Source organism: Dermacentor albipictus, unplaced genomic scaffold, assembly GCF_038994185.2.
Source record: "Dermacentor albipictus isolate Rhodes 1998 colony unplaced genomic scaffold, USDA_Dalb.pri_finalv2 scaffold_28, whole genome shotgun sequence".
NCBI classification, from domain to species: domain Eukaryota; kingdom Metazoa; phylum Arthropoda; class Arachnida; order Ixodida; family Ixodidae; genus Dermacentor; species Dermacentor albipictus.
Window position 1 is genome coordinate 3,564,923 of NW_027225582.1, and position 17,544 is coordinate 3,582,466.

General features: G+C 47.8%; 1 protein-coding gene across 1 annotated transcript in view; it reads right to left on the reverse strand.

Annotated features, from left to right (window-relative positions):
• LOC139052626 (Na(+)/citrate cotransporter-like) overlaps nt 1-17,544 on the reverse strand; it is a 69,922-nt gene that overhangs the window by 10,482 nt on the left and 41,896 nt on the right. The gene's annotated exons all lie outside the window — the stretch shown is intronic.

The window sequence follows — 17,544 nt, forward strand, 5'->3', positions numbered from 1 at the left end:
GCGCTAATTATCAATAATATTAGTTTTATCAGACGTATAAGCTGCTGCTAACACTCGCTAACTGACTAAATTGAGAAGCGTGGTGTGACCTTTGCAAAGGCAAAGATCAACACATCTCACTTGATGACCGCAGACACTTGCCATCGGGACGCTGACGTGAGGAAGCGCGGCAGCAGCGCCGAGCAAATTGCCCTTCCTGCTGCCTCTCGCTTCGGCACGAGAACACAGAGCACACGAAGCCATCTGCTACCTCGGGTTACCCCCTCTTTGCCCCCTCTGCAGATTACCTCCAATTTAGTGCGCGCTCGACCACCCTCAGCCGCGCCATGCGTTGCTGCGGCCGGAGTAAAAAAGTAGGAGTGCACTAACCTGGCCCCTCCTCCCTCCCCTGCCGGCAAGAAAGCGAGATCGACAGGCGACCATTCTCCTCGGCTTACCCTCTCACGCTTTCACTCGCACCCACTGGATGTACGGAACGCGGCCGCGATCTTATTGCACTTAGACTTCATACAGGACACCACGCCGGCGGCGTAAATTCGCCTTGAGTGTCCGTTTAATTTCTATGGTAATAATAAAGTCCTAGTCACGAGTGTCACTATATTTTAACATTGCCGTGATTCGTTTATATTCTATCTAGTGTTCAAAATTCTTGATTGTAAGGGTTAACGAACCGAAAACCAAAGGTCGAATTTTTTTTTCGGAATTCGGCTTTAACCGAAAAATACAGGACTATACTAGCCGAAAAATACAGGACTATCACTCGACTGAGGGTGGGAGACAAGGAGTTCCAAGCCAACGCGGACAACTCGGCTCCGGAGGATACATCTAAGGGAGTGAGAAGAGGAGTCACGGACGAGGTGTCTCCTAGAGAAATAGTGGAGATGCTTGTAACACCAAGGAATCCGACGGTCCTCATGGCCAAAAGGATGGGAAACACCGCGAACGTCATCATCCTTTTCGACGGGCATCACGTCCCAAACTACGGAGTGGGCTCGGTCGCACCGTGAAGGACGCCATGAAAAACAACATTCTTCTTCTTGTACAGACGCTGCTCGGACTGACCGGGACCACTCGGAACTGCGACCGGTCTTCGATTGTTCGACACCATGATTCCGGAACGCTGGCTATCCTGCATCATCATGAGCAGCACCCCACTGGGCTATCAACACGGCTGACAACGCCAATCTTGCCGCACGTGGATCAAGCATCCAGCACGATTGCAACGCCGCACCTGCGCCGTCCCTTCGGCCAATCAGTGACAACAGCGACATCGGACGAAGCGTACAAAAAGCCGCAGCAAGCGCAGGCCCTCTTCAGTGGGCTTGGTGGCACCGTGAAGGACGCCATGAAAAACCGCTTTCTTCTTCTTGTACAGGTTAGAAAGAAATGTGCTTTTTCTATGTGTTACAAAAGTGATGCTATTTGTTTTGTGGTGCTACCAGGCCCTGAGTGTATATTGTGTTGTGTTTGCGAGTGCTTCCACATTGTTCGTTCGCTGTTGCTGCTTAGTGGTGACATCGAGGAAAATCCAGGCCCAAATACGCTCGATGAGATCTTAACAAGGGTTACTGAAATTCAAACCTCGCAGCACACTTTAGAAGAAGGATTGCAAGGCGTTCAATCTAGATTGACAGAAATTGAATTTACTCTTACATCGCTCAAACAATATCGTGAAGAGCTGGAGCAGTGCGAACAACACGTCACCGCACGAGCAAATATATCCAGAGCCTGAGCAAAAAAATACACGTCATGGAAAACAGAAGCTATGGGAATAACATTATTATTTATGGGTTGGAAGAAAAAAGCGATGAAACTAGTAAAGATCTGGAACAAGCGGTAGTCAACGGTGTATTCAAAGGCGAACTCGGTGTAGAAACGAGATCAGTCGAGCGTGTACACCGTATCAGGAAAAAGCAGGAGAAGAGCACAAGGCCTGTAATTATAAGGTTTTACAATTTCACACAAAAAATGACTGTTCTTCGTAACTGCGAAAAGCTGAAAAATTGCTCGATATCCATACCGGAAGACTTCTCGGCCTCAGTACGTGACCATACGCAGGAAACTTTGGCAGTCCTCCAAAGCAGAACGTGACGCTGGTGATAAGGTAACACTTCTTTTCGATAAACTTAAAGTGAACGATCAACTATATATATGGAATGAACTACAGAAATGCAGGCTACCTTTGAACAGCCTACGTCGCGACGACGCCGGGAAGTCCAGTGCTGACAACGCATGACGAGCAGGAGTTGTAAGTTCACTTTCTTTAGTATGTTTTAACACAAGCAGCTTTTGTTAATAAAACTGAAAAATTAAAAGACATTTTGGTAATTTACTCTCCTGACATTGTCGTCATAACGGAAACATGGCTGCACGCTGATATTCATAATTCAGGAATAGTTCCTCGCTCTTATTTTCTTCGCTCCGGCCGCGACAGTCGCGGGGGCGGAGTCGCTATAGCAGTACGGCAGGGCTTATCTTTTCGCAAAGAGCAAGGTATTCCAGATCATGGAAGTGTGTGGTGCACTGTATATGTCCACGATTCACCTGTGCTCATAGGCGGTATTTATAGGAAACCAAACGCGTCCGATGACTACATAATGAAAATTTACGACTTCCTTTGTGGCAGGTTGAAAGATCGTACTAAGTTAATTCTTGCTGGTGATTTTACTCTAGCCACTATTGGTTGGAGTATGTTGACAGCCGGCAGCAGAGATGTTAGTTGTTCTGAACTGCTTTTGAACATGGCATTTAGTTTTTCGTTATCTCAGCTTGTCACAGAGCCAACGCGCATTCAAGGGCAAACATTTTCAATACTAGACCTTGCATTTGTCTCTAATCATCTAACAGACAACATCACACTCGAAGAGGGCATATCAGATCATAAACTGCTGCTGCTAACAGTTACTATCGGCGCTAGCGGACCAGTTCCAGAATCACGTGTAGCTGTAGAGCTGACGACGTCAGCATCATCGACTACCTTGAAGTAGCGTTGGAAACCTTTTCCATTGAAAATTATGTTACAGTGAATAATCCATGGCTTAATAAAGGGAAGCTGAAAGGTTTTCCAGAAAAAATGAGTGAACATCTGTACATAATGGTTTTTGACCCTCCAAATTCGAATATCGTATCGAAATTGAGCGAAAGAAAGCGCAAATATATTTTATTTCGACGAAAACTGCAGCAGCGGACACGCCCAGCTCGCGCGTCTCGTTTCCGCCTGTGATTGGTCGGGCGCCTCGTGACGTCAACTCTAGTAACCGACCGCTGCCGCTACACATGAAGCACGGTGCCAGGTAGTTTGGTGCGGTTTTTCTGAAACGGTAATGGAAAATTTAGAGAGACTGCGTTTTTCTGAGGAGTTCGGCGTTACTCCCTACATGTACGAGCCGATTGCGAAGCGCCGGCCTCTCGAAGAAGCAAACGATGCTGGTGCGAGCAGTGCTTTCGACGCGAACGAAAGCAAAGTCTTGGGATCTCCTCGTGTTGGAAATGCTCTTTGGTGAGTATGTTTTTTGCAAAGCGATCTAGTGATCTCGCCGATCTTTCGCCGATCTAGTGAGCTCGTTTCCGGTCAAACAACTGTAGTGTTGTGTTCCTGCATGCCTCCTCGTGGAACGTAAGCGGGGAACGTTGGCATTTGTGCGCTGTCCAAAGCGGTCGGCAATCTACAAAGACGGTTTAAACGCGTGAAGAGCTTCCCGGTTCATGCAGTACGTGTAGTGACCTTCATCTATTGACTACCACTCACGTTGACTACCACTCACGTTGATTACCACTCACGTTGACTGCCACGCACGTTGACTGCCACTCTACATACACGCAGACGCACCAACAAAGGAATGCAGGGTCGATCGAAGCAGATTAAGATGGCACGCACGCAGCAACAAGCGCGGCCAGGCACGGTCGCGGACGCTGCGAAGGGACGAAACACTAGAGTTGACGTCAAAACACCGCGGTTTCCGGTCTCCGCTCCGCTCGCTCACTCAACGGGGGGCGGAGCTACAGCGCAATTTCAACCGACAATTACGTCGCTCCTAATTGAAAAAAGCCCCGCAAATTTTACCTACATGCTTTATAAGGTTCCCGCATCCGTATATGAGCGTCTTATTGAATTCCACAGACTCTTCAGCTTAAGACGTAATAACACATTGTGAGGAAACGTTCGTTCCCACGCGACTGAAACGTACAAAACGCAGAAACCCATGGATTACGCGTAGTGTGATCCACCTAAAAAGAAAACTGCAAAGGATGCGGAAAAAAAAAACGTAATCCTGAAGATATTCGACGACTTTTTGGTGAGCTAAAAACTGCTTTACGGAAGGCAAGGGATGTCTTTTTTTTCAACAACGCTAATAAATTTTATGACACAGCATCCACAAAAGTTTTGGCGCTACTTATCCAGGCCCGAGAACCAAGTGACTCAAATCGATGTAAATGGAATCATAACTGATGAAGCTCACACTGTCGCCAACACATTCAACAGATACTTTCAGTCCGTTTTTACCCGCACCCCTGCACTTATAGAAAGCGAAACTTTGACGGTTATCAATGTCTGAAGTAGTCATAACCGAAGAAGAAATAATTTATTGCTTCAGATTGATGTTAAAAAAATTTCAGGTCCTGATAATCTCTCCAATGCTTTTCTGCGGCGTTACGCAGGACAGATAACTCCTTTCTTGCATGCAATTTTCGTAGCATCACTTCAAAAAGCCACCCTGCCGATGGATTGGCTCCGTGCCAAGGTCCTTCCGATTCACAAAGGAGGCAATAAGTTACTGGTAAACACTTACAGGCCGATTTCACTCACTAGTTCTTGTTGTAAAATGATGGAGCATATTAATAGCAAAGCAATTACCACCTACTTAGAAGATAACAATCTACTGTACCCCAAACAACACGGATTTCGCAAAGGTCTTTCTACCGTCTCTCAACACCTCGAAATAACGCATGACTTTGCTACAGTAATTAACTAGAGACTTCAAGTTGATGCAATGTTCATAGACTTTTCCAAAGCATTTGACAGGGTACCCCATCCAAAATTAATTGACAGACTTAAGAATATTGGGAATGACACTAACATAGTACACTGGATGACCGCCTGTCTCTCTAACCGCAGCCAGTACGTTAAAATAAATGGCACTGAATCTGAAGAGTTAGATGTCTACTCCGGTGTTCCACAGGGGTCTGTGCTGGGTCCGATTCTTTTTCTAATTTTTGTTACTGACATTTATTCTCAAGTTGAACCTGACGTAACAGTAAGGCTATTTGCACATGACTGCGTCATCTACACCACAGTACGGACGATTAATGACCAGATTCCGCTTAATTCCTCCTTAACTAACATTGCCAGATGGTGTCAAGAATGGGGAATGGAAATTAACGTAGCAAAAACTTCATCCATGTATATAACTCGAAAAAAGGTACCCTTAAAATTTGCATAGCATCTAATGGGATTACATGTAACCGAAGCCGACACAGTTAAATACGTGGGTGTTACCATCACAAACACATTAAAATGGGACGTTCACATTAAACAGACGCGCACAAAAGCATATAGACAGCTGGGATACCTTCGCAGGATACTTGAACTGGCACCTTCCAAAGTTAGGGCTAGCAAGTTAAAAGGCCCTTGTAAGGCCAATCCTTGAATACGGCAGTATTATCTGGAATCCGCACCAAATCTACCGTCTTAATCAACTGGAGGGATTTCAAAATAAAGCTCTCCGGTTTTTGTATTCGCAGTATTCACGTGACGTCAGCATAACCGCACTACGCAACCGGGCAAACATTCAAACATTGGCAATTCGCAGACGCGTTGCTGCCTTAAAGTTTCTCTACCTTCTTTACCATGACAGCATTAATATAAGCAAACACGAGTACCTAAAACAACCTTACCAGTGCTCAGCCAGAACAAACCATGACTAGAGTATCAGGCCACATATCTCCCGCTGTAATACATTCAAGTATTCCTTCTTTCCGTCAGTAATAGAATTATGGAATAAACTGCCACACGACATTGTGTCCTCGGAATCTGTTATCACATTTTCTGTGAAGATTAAATTTTTTTCATCAGCAGGTTGTGCCGTTGTATAAAAAATAAGGGGCTGCGCACGGAGTGTATATTTCATGTTGATGCTGACCGCAGCTCTTGTAGTGTATGCTTTTACTGTGTGCGCCGCTAGCAGTTATTCCGAAATTAGTGTATAACGCGCACCCTTTCCTGTGCTGTTTAGTACAGGAACAGTCTGTACTGTTTTAGGACTTTCGTTTCTTTCATTTCTTATTTACGGATCTTTTTTTTTTCTATTGCTGGCAATCTGTACTTTTCGTTGTTGTTTTTCTTTGTTGTTCCCCACTCCTGTGAGAGCCTGTCAAGGCTCTTACAGGAGTGGGAACAATAAAGGAGGCTCTTAAAGGAGTGGGAATTAATAAAATAAATAATAAAATAAATACGGAAGGGCACTGGTCAAGTGCACACTATACCAGAAGCAAATAGACATATGCTTCCAGTGCGGACGTCTCAGACACAAATCCGATGTCTGCCCGAACCAGAACAGCAGGATATGCAAAGGCTGCGGGATGGACAACCCGCCACAGGACCCCGAGTGCGAAGCGAAGTGCCAGCTCTGCGGCAAAGACCACCCTATGGCGGATCGCCGATGTAATGCCAGATACAAGTTACCGTACTTGGTAAAGAGGCACCGCTGGGAGCGAGTCAGACGAGAGGAAGAAGAAGCGATGTACCACGAAAGGGAAGCTGAAAGACTGTACAGGCCAGGACGGGAAGACAGGAGACAGCGGTCGGAAGATCGGACAAGGGACGGATCTGGACTAGAAGATTTCCCCAAGCTCCAGGCAAGGGAAAGGGGCCGCTCGACGTCGAACAGAACCAGGTCGAGATCGCGGTCCAGATCGAGATCCAGGCCCAAGACCAGTAATACCGAATCTCCCAGAGCACAGGGTGCAGGAGGATCCCAGAGCCCAAAAGGAAAGAGCAACATCAACGGCACCGGGGCACCCTTACAGGTGAGCTGGGTGGACGCGCTTCCGGGGCGCGTGCGGAGGCAGAGGCTGCTTTTCAAAATAGAGTAAAGACGCCAGAGAAAGAATAGGCGCAGATCAGGCAGAGCAATGTTGCGTTTATGGATGAAATTAAAAAACTCAGGGAAGAGAACGACCATTTGAGGAGCGGGAAAGTGCCACGAAATGAGGAAACCTCGCGAGTTATTAGGGAGGAAAAAGAGACAGCAGTGGAAGACGACGTAGCCCTCCCCGCCATTTAAGGTAAAACCTAGAACGCTCCGATTGAAACCAGAGTAAGGAAACCCAAGCCAGCCACGACGCTCCAAGGAAGACAGGATGAATTTGAACAGAAAATTGAAACCAGCATCAAACAGAACGAAACCAAATTTGAAACTCAACTAGAACAACTGGAAGTGAAGCTTGAGGCAAAGATAGAGGCAAAGATAGAGGCGCTAGGAAAGGCGATACTACAGCAAGTACAACAAATGATGGCTGACTTCGAAGCGAAACTAGCAACATGGGGACCGCAAACAAGTAGGGTGGGATCGGTTAAGACGGCCATTAAGCCGTACATTAGGCTCCCGGTACCGGCCGAGGGATTGGAGCACCTGTAACGCCGCCATGGACAGACGAAACAGATACACGATTTGGCAATGGAATTGTAGAAGATACGATCGAAAACGATAGATTTTCCAACAACACCTTAAAGACAAAGAAAACCCGGATATTATAATGATGCAGGAAACAAATGGGCTGGCAAAATTGTCGAGTTACAAGTCCTTTGGTACTGCCGAAGGGGAGACGAAGGCGCTAACGACGTTGGCAAAGCTATATCACTCGGTCGTTCAACATGAGACGGAAGTTAAGTCAACCGATCACATTCTTTTAGAACTCATACCCATGCGGAAAACGAAGGACAGTCTCTTTGTATTAAATATTTACAGCAGTCCAAAGTGCAGGCACCATATATTTCGATCGCTCTTTGAAAAAACCCTAGCCATAGCGGACAACCGAGCGATAGTGATCGCAGGCGATTTTAACGCCCAACACGCGGCATGGGGTTACAAAATCTAAACTCAAAAAGGCAGGAACCTATGGCTAGACGCTCAACAGGAAGGCCTGACCCTCGTGACAAACCCATCGGTTCCCACGAGAATAGTACCAGCGTTTGCGCGGATACTACGCCAGATTTAACATTCACCAAGAGCATACGGGACACGCAGTGGACAAATACGCAACACGACTTTGGGAGCGATCACAATATACTAGAAATAACGGTAAGGGCAGGACCACGCAAGACAAAGGGTAGACCACTTAAGGTTGTCGACTGGGACAAATTCAGGAAAATAAGGGAGGAGGCCGACGACACGACACAAGGTATTGAGGAATGGACCAAAAAACTAAAGGGAGATGTGGCGGCAGCTACGAAAACGGTCCCGCAGGAGGGGCATTTAGAGAACGCAGACAGTAAGCTTCTACACATGTGGGAAGCTAAGGCAGGGTTGCAACGGTGATGGAAAAAACAAAAACACAACCATACGCTTCGTAGAAAGATAGCCAAATTGAACAGGGACATAGAACAGTAGGCCCAGCAGCTATGCAAACAACAGTGCGAGGAAAAATGCAGCAACATGGACAGTCAGATAGGAATGCCAAAAACGTGGAACATTCTTCGATATATGTTAGACCCGGACGGGACAAAGTCGGCACATAGGCAAAATATAAATCGGGTAATACAAACGTACTGAGGGACAGAGCAGGACTTCCTCAAGGAAATAGAGAAAAGATGCATCTCGCAAGCGCTGCCCGTCATACACCCTGACTACGCAGGGCAGGTAAATGACGAATCAGACAGCAAAATCGGCGAGTCAGAGGTGAGGGCAGCCCTACAGAAACTCAATACCAAGTCGGCACCCGGACTAGACGGTGTAACGAATAAAACGCTAAGGAACTTGGACGATGAGTCTATAGCTAAGTTAACCGAATATATTAACGAATGCTGGGAGGCAGGGCAGATTCCGCAGCAATGGAAGACGGCACAAATAGTGTTAATACCTAAACCGGGCAAGCGACTGCAAATTGAGAACTTGAGGCCCATATCTCTCATTTCTTGCGTGGGAAACTCATGGAGCATGTGGTCCTAACGAGGATAACAACCTACCTCCAAGACTGCGACACGCCCCCGCCCACGATGATAGGATTCAGGAGAAACCTCACAGCGCCGGACGCTCTGTCACAACTAAAACATCTGATCATAGACGATTCGGGCAGATCCACAAAGGCAATTCTCGGGTTTGACCTAAAAAAGGCCTTCGATAACGTAACACATCCAACGATACTACATAGAGTAGGCGAACTAGGACTCGGAAAACGCACGTACGATTATGTCCGCAATTTTCTAACGGGCAGAAAGACAAAGATCACGATAGCGGATCTAGTTTCGGAGGGGATAGAGATAGGCAGTGCAGGTATGCCACAGGGCGGGTCTTATCACCGATGCTATTCAATCTGGCGCTAATCGGGCTGCCAGCAAAGCTACAAGAAATCGAGGGTCTAAATCATACCTTATACGCTGACGATATCACCCTATGGGCGAGAAACGGAAGTGACGGGCAGATAGAACAAACGCTTCAAACAGCGGTTGAAACAACCGTAAAATATCTAGAGGGGACAGGGTTAACATGCTCGGCAGAGAAATCAGAGCTGTTGTTGTAGAGACCGACTCGTAGAGGTCGCAAACCAGGCAACTACAGGGGAGATCTCACCCATAGAGAGAAGATACAGTTAAAGACGGCCGATGGAAAACCCATACCCAAGGTCGATAGAATCAATGTATTGGGGCTCCTCATTGAAGCCAAGGGCAACAACGGAGAAACCCTCAGAAGACTGGAGAGAACTGTAGCGGAAATCATGAGGTTAATCAGAAGTATAACAAATAAGCATAGCGGGATGAAAGAGGAAAACACGATCAGGTTATTGCAGACCTTCGTAATAAGTAGAATAGTATACGTAGCGCCGTACTTAAAATGGCAGGTCGCGGAAAAGATCAAACTTTAATGCCTCATTCCGAAAATATCCAAATTAGCCATAGGACTACCGATCAGCACCAGCACGGACAAGTTGCTGCAATTAGGCCTACACAACACGATAGACGAGCTCATTGAAGCGCAATGTACGGCACAATGTGAACGCCTCTGTAAGACTAGAGCAGGCAGACACATCCTAGAGAGATTCCGCATAGGTTGCCACACACAGCCCGGTGTCAAGGTGGACATCCCGAGAGAGACGAAGGAAAGATTGGTAATACCTCTCATACCAAAGAACTTGCACCCAGAACACAATAAGGACAGAAGAGAGAACAGAACGAAGCAAATACAGAAGAAATTCGGCAGCGACAAGGACGCAGTGTTCGTAGACGCGGCTCGATTCAGTCACAGACGGGGGTTTACGGCAGCCGTAATCGATAGGGAGAAACGGTGCAAGACGTGCGCGACGATACGCGCCACAAGTAACGAGACAGCGGAAGAAGTAGCCATAGCGCTCGCAGTAGCTCAGAGAAACGCAGCCGTGATAGTCAGCGACTCTCAGACGGCAATAAGAAACATTGCCAATGGCCGAATCTCCCCGGAGGCACTACGCATTCTTCTTGCAGGAGGCCAAAATTACAAAAGAAAGATATACATCACCTGGACACCCACTCACACCCTCGCGGAGGACGGCAACAATGAGGCGGCACACGACGCGGCTCGAGGGCTTACAGACGGAGCCGCAGTCGCAAGTGACGCCCTGACACCCTCCGGACGTGACGGTGCGGCAAATGAGTGGGAGAGGGAGGACCGAATGAGAACATAGAATGACATTACGAAACATTATAGGTTACAGAGGCGCATATTCCCGCGACCTCACGCAAAATTGACAAGAAAGAAGTCTGTCCCATGGCGGCAGTCACAAACTAGGACGTATCCGAATCGTGCGCTCTCGCACAGCATATATCCCGATGTATATCCTACGGACAAATGCAAAGCATTTGAATCCAGAGCCACTCTAGAGCATATATTATGGGAATGCCGAGGGACAAATAACAATAAAGAAAACACGGCCTCTTGCAGCAGCCTTCGCACGGGCTGGAAAGCCGCGCTGCTCAGTCCCGCCCTCGAGGATCCACTATGGGCCGTCCACCGGGCCGAGGATGACGCCAGGACCCACGAACTCCTGGCCGTCACATAGGCGGGACCTTTGGCCCTCCCCAACAACTCGCAGGGCAGACAATAAAGTTCTTTCCTCCTCCTCGGCTTTAACCGAAAAGGGTCAGTGAAACCCAAATTACCGAAGAGCTAAAACGGCGAGTGGGTGGCAGCGGCGTGTATATATTCACTTAGACGCAATAGGCTAACTTAGCTGGCAAGGTCCAGACCATGCGTCAGCCGGACGACGAAGCAATCTTCATTTAATACAGCGAAGATGTCTGTGGCTAGGATCCCGGGATTTGTTCGTGACGTAACGTTGACAGAAAGCTATCGTCATCGACTGCTCGTCTAGGTTCCGTAGCATTTTATTGGTTACCGAAATCACCAATCTTTTCAATATCCACTGGAAAGAGGGAACTATATCCACCTGCTGGAAACCTGCAAACGTGATTTTCATACCCAAACCAGGCAAGAGGCTGGAGCTGTAGAATTTCCGCCCTATCTCCTTAACCTCTTGCTTGGGGAAGGTTATGGAACATGTCATTCTTAACAGGCTAAATGAGTACACTGAATACAATAGACTGCTGCCCCGTACGGTGATAGGCTTCAGATCAAATCTGTCCACTCAAGACATTATGAGGCAAATTCAACAAGATATCCTACACCCGGGCCCTAAAAGAGCCGCCCGTACAATTGTAGGGCTGGACGTGAGTAAAGCGCTTGACAATGTGTCCCATGCTTTAATACTCACAAATATAGCCCAAATGAATGTCGGGAAACGCACTTATAGCTATATTACAAGCTTTCTCAAGAGTCGCACTTCAGAAGTAGATTTTGGGGACATTAAAAGCGGACAATTTCAATTAGGTACAAGGGGCACCCCTCAGGGTGCGGTCCTTTCCCCCTTCCTTTTCAATGTGACCATGTGAAGCCTGCCTTCATTACTGGAAATGATCCCGCATATCAATCACTCCATCTATGCCGATGATATCACCACCTGGACCAATAGCGGTTCCGATGGAGAAATCACGGACGCATTACAAGCGGCCGCGGATACCGTACAAAATTTTGTGCGTCAGAATGGTCTAGCGTGCTCGCCGACAAAACCGGTGCTTCTCGTCACCGTAGATAAATCGACCAAACACGCCACCGAAAGGGATGCCACCTCACCTGTAGGAGTGGGTTTGGAAGACGGCCCAGTTGCACCCATACTGATTATACGAGTCCTGGGCGTGATAATTCAACATAACACCCATAATTCTGAGGCGATTGTCCGATTACAGACGACAGCCCGCCAAATATGTGGCCTGATCAGACGAGCAGCCACACGACACCGCGGTATGAAGGAGGCCGATATCTGCCATCTGACGCAGGCTTTTCTGATCAGTCGCATCGTGTATTCCTTCCCTTACTACCACCTACGCCTGCCTGACAAGGAAAAGGTTAACAGCGTCATTCGCACAGCCCATAAAGCAGCCCTTGATCTCCCGAGGTATGCGAACACTGAAAGATTACTTGAGCTAGGTATATACAGTACCCTAGACGAACTTGTGGAGGCCTATGAAACAGCCCAACGTGATCGACTCTCCAGCACCGCGACTAGCAGGGTCGTTCTAAGTAAACTCGGGCTGAATCCCGTTATGAATTCAGCAGGAAGAACAACATTACTCGGTGCGGTCAAACGCCATTTGGTTATAAAACCGTTACCCAAGAACATGCTCCCTGGGAGACACGACAAGAGGCGGTCTGCCAGAAGCAAGGCCCTTCGAGAAAAGTACCAAAGCAACCAGCACACCGCTTATGACGATGCAGCAAAGCGAAATCACGAAACTTACGTAGTGAGCGTCATGGCCGGAGAGGCAAGTATCCTCAATGCCACGACCACAAAAACAGCGTCCACCGTGGAAGCGGAAGAGACTGCCATTGCTTTGGCCATCATGAATCCCTCCGTGCAAACTATCATAAGCGAATCCAAAAGTCAATCATAAACTTTTCGAAAGGCAGCATACGCGTCTGTACAGCGCGAGTACAACGGGACTTTACAAATTAGAAACTGTTGAACTCGTATGGGTCCCTGCCTATTTGGGGAATCAAGGCAATGAGGAAGCGCACTGGGTAGCCCGATGTCTAATGAACCGGAATGTGTGCCCCTCAGACTCGGATGCCATGGCAGAGGCACCGACGACATACCGCGAGATAACAAACTACTACAAGCAAAAAGGGCGAATCTACCCAGCCTCCAAACGGAAGCGTCACGCGAGCACAAGCCTCGATCCTGCGTTGAAACCAAACTAAGTCATTCCCGAGCCTACATTGGCTGGCCATAATTACCTACGGGCGATGGGACCCAATATGTCAAAACTGTACAAATTAAACATTGGCTACCCAAACTCACATTCTTTGGGAGTGCGAGGGCTTACGAGGGCTTTGGGAGTGTCAGGTTGCTCCTGCCAGCTCCCTCACAACAGACGTGGGAGGACCTCCTCAGAAAACCAGATCAAAAACTACAAAAAGCTCTCGTTGCCTGGGCCGAAATGGTCGCTCCTCTGAGCGGCCATCCTAGGACTCGGGCCTGCCAAATCACAACTGAGCACAATCTCAATAAAGTTGTTAACACCGCCACCTATCGTCATCGATGACTCATACCCCCCGATACCCACGTAGGGCAGCGGCTACAAGCACTCAGCAAACGGAAACCAACCGGGCATACATTCTTTGTTATCACGCATACGACATACAGAACAGCACACGTTTCAATAAAAAAGAAGCTCAAAACAATATCCGAACCACATAATTGAATTGAATCCCAATTCAGTTTTTACTATCAATACGTATGTTCAAGTCGACGCTTTAAGGATGAGCATCAGGCACTCCGCCCGACTTCCATCGCATCGCTCGACCTCGTTCAGCCTTTAGCAGGATTATTGCCGCCAACTATGGAACTTTACCGTCAAACTTCATACCTGCAGCATGACCATCTCTACGCTGTGATGCCTTCATCCATTCCAGGCCGTTCTTGTCATTCCTGGCATCAAAAAGAAAGCGGAGATGTCATCTTTCGCACTCAAACAAACCGTGCTTTCATTCCTACATGACAAGCACAAATAACGGACCCACATTTACGCGGACGGTTCTGTCTCCTTTAAAAGTTTAGCTGGAGCAACGGTAATTCCCGCCAAATCTGTCGCCATCAAATTTAAGACGCCTCACGTTACATCATCGACGGCTGCAGAACTCGCAACTATCCGTGCTGCTCTGAAGTTTATTAGTCACAAATAACTACATTCATGGTCCATCTTTTGTGACTCGAAGGCACCTCTCCAGTGTTTGCTGTCCCCTATCAACCAGGGACCTAATGTGCAATTAGTTGCAGACATCCGACTACTCCACCATCACGCAATTAACAAGGAACACAACATCATTTACCAGTGGTTACCGCATCACTTCGTAATTTCGGTAAAGCAGAGTGCAGATGACGCTGCCCGATTGGCCCATGATGATGCCCATATTATACCGATACCAGTCAAGAGCAGATGCAGCCACAAGTCTTCGCTCCTTCGCATGTGAGCTTGCGCAGACTCTGTGGAACACCAGTGAATTCACGAGCTCACGTCTTCACAGATTGGTCTGCAACTCCGTCTTGCTACCAGGGTTACCATGAGCTGAAGCAACACATCTGTGCCGCCAATAGCTCGGCGTGGCATTCAACAACTCATATTCTTTCTGCATTGGAATGGCCAACATCCCTACTTGCGACACCTGCGGCTGCGACGAGATGATCGGACACCTCCTATGTAACTGTCCCCATTACAATGTGCCAAGAAAAGTGCTCGTGACCGCACTCGAAAAATTGGACAATTTCCCCTTCACAGAAGAAAAAGTTCCAGGACACTGGTCCAGATGGGATTAGGCACTAAAGACCTCAAGGACTTTGCTGAAGTATTTAAGGACATGCCAATTGTGCGACCGCCTTTGGCGGTTGTAGCGCATAACATAGCGTTACAGTGTGAATTTTTCGGTTCATTTTTTTTCTTTGTCCTTTTATTCCATTCACCCTTTTCCCCACCACAGGGTAGCCAGCCGGTACTTACACTGGCTAACCACCCTCTCCCTGCTCCTATTTTGTATCTCTTTTGTGAAGCAAAAACATTGATTGGTTGATTGATTGACTGACTGACTGACTGACTGACTGACTGACTGATTGATTGATTGATTGATTGATGTTCTCCTGCGCTTACACGTATAGTGCTTTCCGCATACGTTTCCTGGTAAGCATTACTGTTGCGTAAGCTGCCGCGGCAACGGCAGCTTGACTGTAACACACGAATCAGGGAGTGACGCAACTACACTTTCGTACGTAAAAGAAAAACCCGCCTCGCTACTGACCTGTGACAATGCTACGGGAATGCCATGTTTAGTGTGGACTCTTGAAGGTCAGCGTGCATACGAGGTGCGACGAATTTCTTATATCTCTGGTCAAATCTTTCTGGTGCACGAAGTAGCGGTGCAAGTCGAGTTGCAGGCCGTCAAACGTCTTAAGCTAATAATTAGGTAAAGTGCACGCGAACGTCGCCAGGTGAATAATTTCACCCTATACATCGCGATGGGTAATCGTTTTCGATGTCGTTTAAGGCTTTGCTGTCCAACCACCTTGCATGTATACGACGCAAATGAGAAGTGGCAAGGGGAGGGAGTACGCAGATGGGGGGGGGGCACTGAGTAGCCCCGGCCTGCGTCCCTGCAGTCTTCGCGCTGCGGCCACTTGCGAACTGTGATATGGGTGAGTTCACTGACGGTAGTGGGGGACTGTATATATCTAGGCATTTCTTTCCGTATTATTTTGGCCGCTCGGGATTGAAATACCGTAAGGCTAACACATTCTGTTTCTATTGAATTTCGGCCGCTGGCCGTCCACGATTGGTAAAAAAAGTTTTACGCCACCCCAATTTGCCTTGCCGTCAAGCGACGTAACGAAAACCGCGAAAACTCCCCTTATGATGTGACGTGTGCACACTGATCATGCAGAATGAGGCCGATCGAAAGCACAATCTTTCATTCCGATTGTACGCCAATTTTGCCATTGGCCCTCTGGTATTGGGTCAAATTTTTCCCGGTGCGCCCACTTCGCCCACTTCGCCTGTCCGTCACGTGACGCAAAAAAAAACTGACATGCACTAAAGGTGCAGTGCACTAAACATGCATTATTTGTGAAACAATTACAATTTTTCTTTCATTTGCCGGACACTGCCCCGTTCCAAGAGGAATGAAACGTGCCTGCCCGTCGAGCGCTCTGGCACTGGCTAATCGGGGCGGCCGGGGAGAATTAATTTCGCTGCGCGTAACAGGAATTTTCACGTGAAACTATTACTTTGTCGAGCTTTTTCGGCACATATACGACGTCGCTCTGTCAATTCTTCTTAATTGAGGATCCCTTTTTGCAGCATTCTCAACCATCCGTTACACGCCGCTGCGATTTTCGACCAGCTACCGCAAAGTCATCGAGGAAAAGTGGTTCCATCGCACATGCTGGTACTACCCTCCTGATCAGGTTATCCACTTTCAGTGCAGTAGCTCGGGGCCCACCGAAACCCTCGCCACTTCTGCGCGCTCCTCACTTCTTGTCAGTCACTCAGATAAAGCCACCTTCACGTATTACCTCTAGGACCAACTATGAACGAGGCGAGTGTTTGATTGTGTAGTTCAAAGAACCCTTCGGGTCACCGCCCGATGCGTGCGTCGGAGGTTACGTAAGTTTGACGCCAGGAGATCGGAATGAAATCATAGGCGCTATAGCGTGAAACTACTCCAATATGTTTTTATTCCAATCTCCTGACGTCAAATTTACGTAAGCACCCACGCAAGCATTGGGCGGTTACCCGCGACGTTAACTGAACAGCCCAGTCAAATCCTCTCCTCGTTTATAGGAGGTAAGTTTTGTTTCCTTTCAAAACGAATAACATTGCCTACATTGAGCGGTTTTTCTTATGTAATTGGCTAACAAGTGGCGAGGAGTACACACAAGTGGAGATGGCTTCGATGGGGCCGTAGCAGCCCATTGAAAAGAGATAACCGGATGAAGAGGGTGATGCCGGCGTCGGCGATTGGTCCGCTTTCCCTTACTTACTTTGTAATGGCTTGTCTAAAATTACGGTGGCGTGCAACGGAGAGTTTAAAATGCCGCTGAAACGGATCCTCAGCAAAGAAGAGAAGAGCACTGTCTTATGCGCGCCGAAAGGCCTCGAAAGGCCTCGATAACGTTACACTGCCGCGTTAATGGTTTATAATGCGAAAATAAAGCCATGCTCTCCGGCAGGTGCGAGTAGGCAGTGCCTGA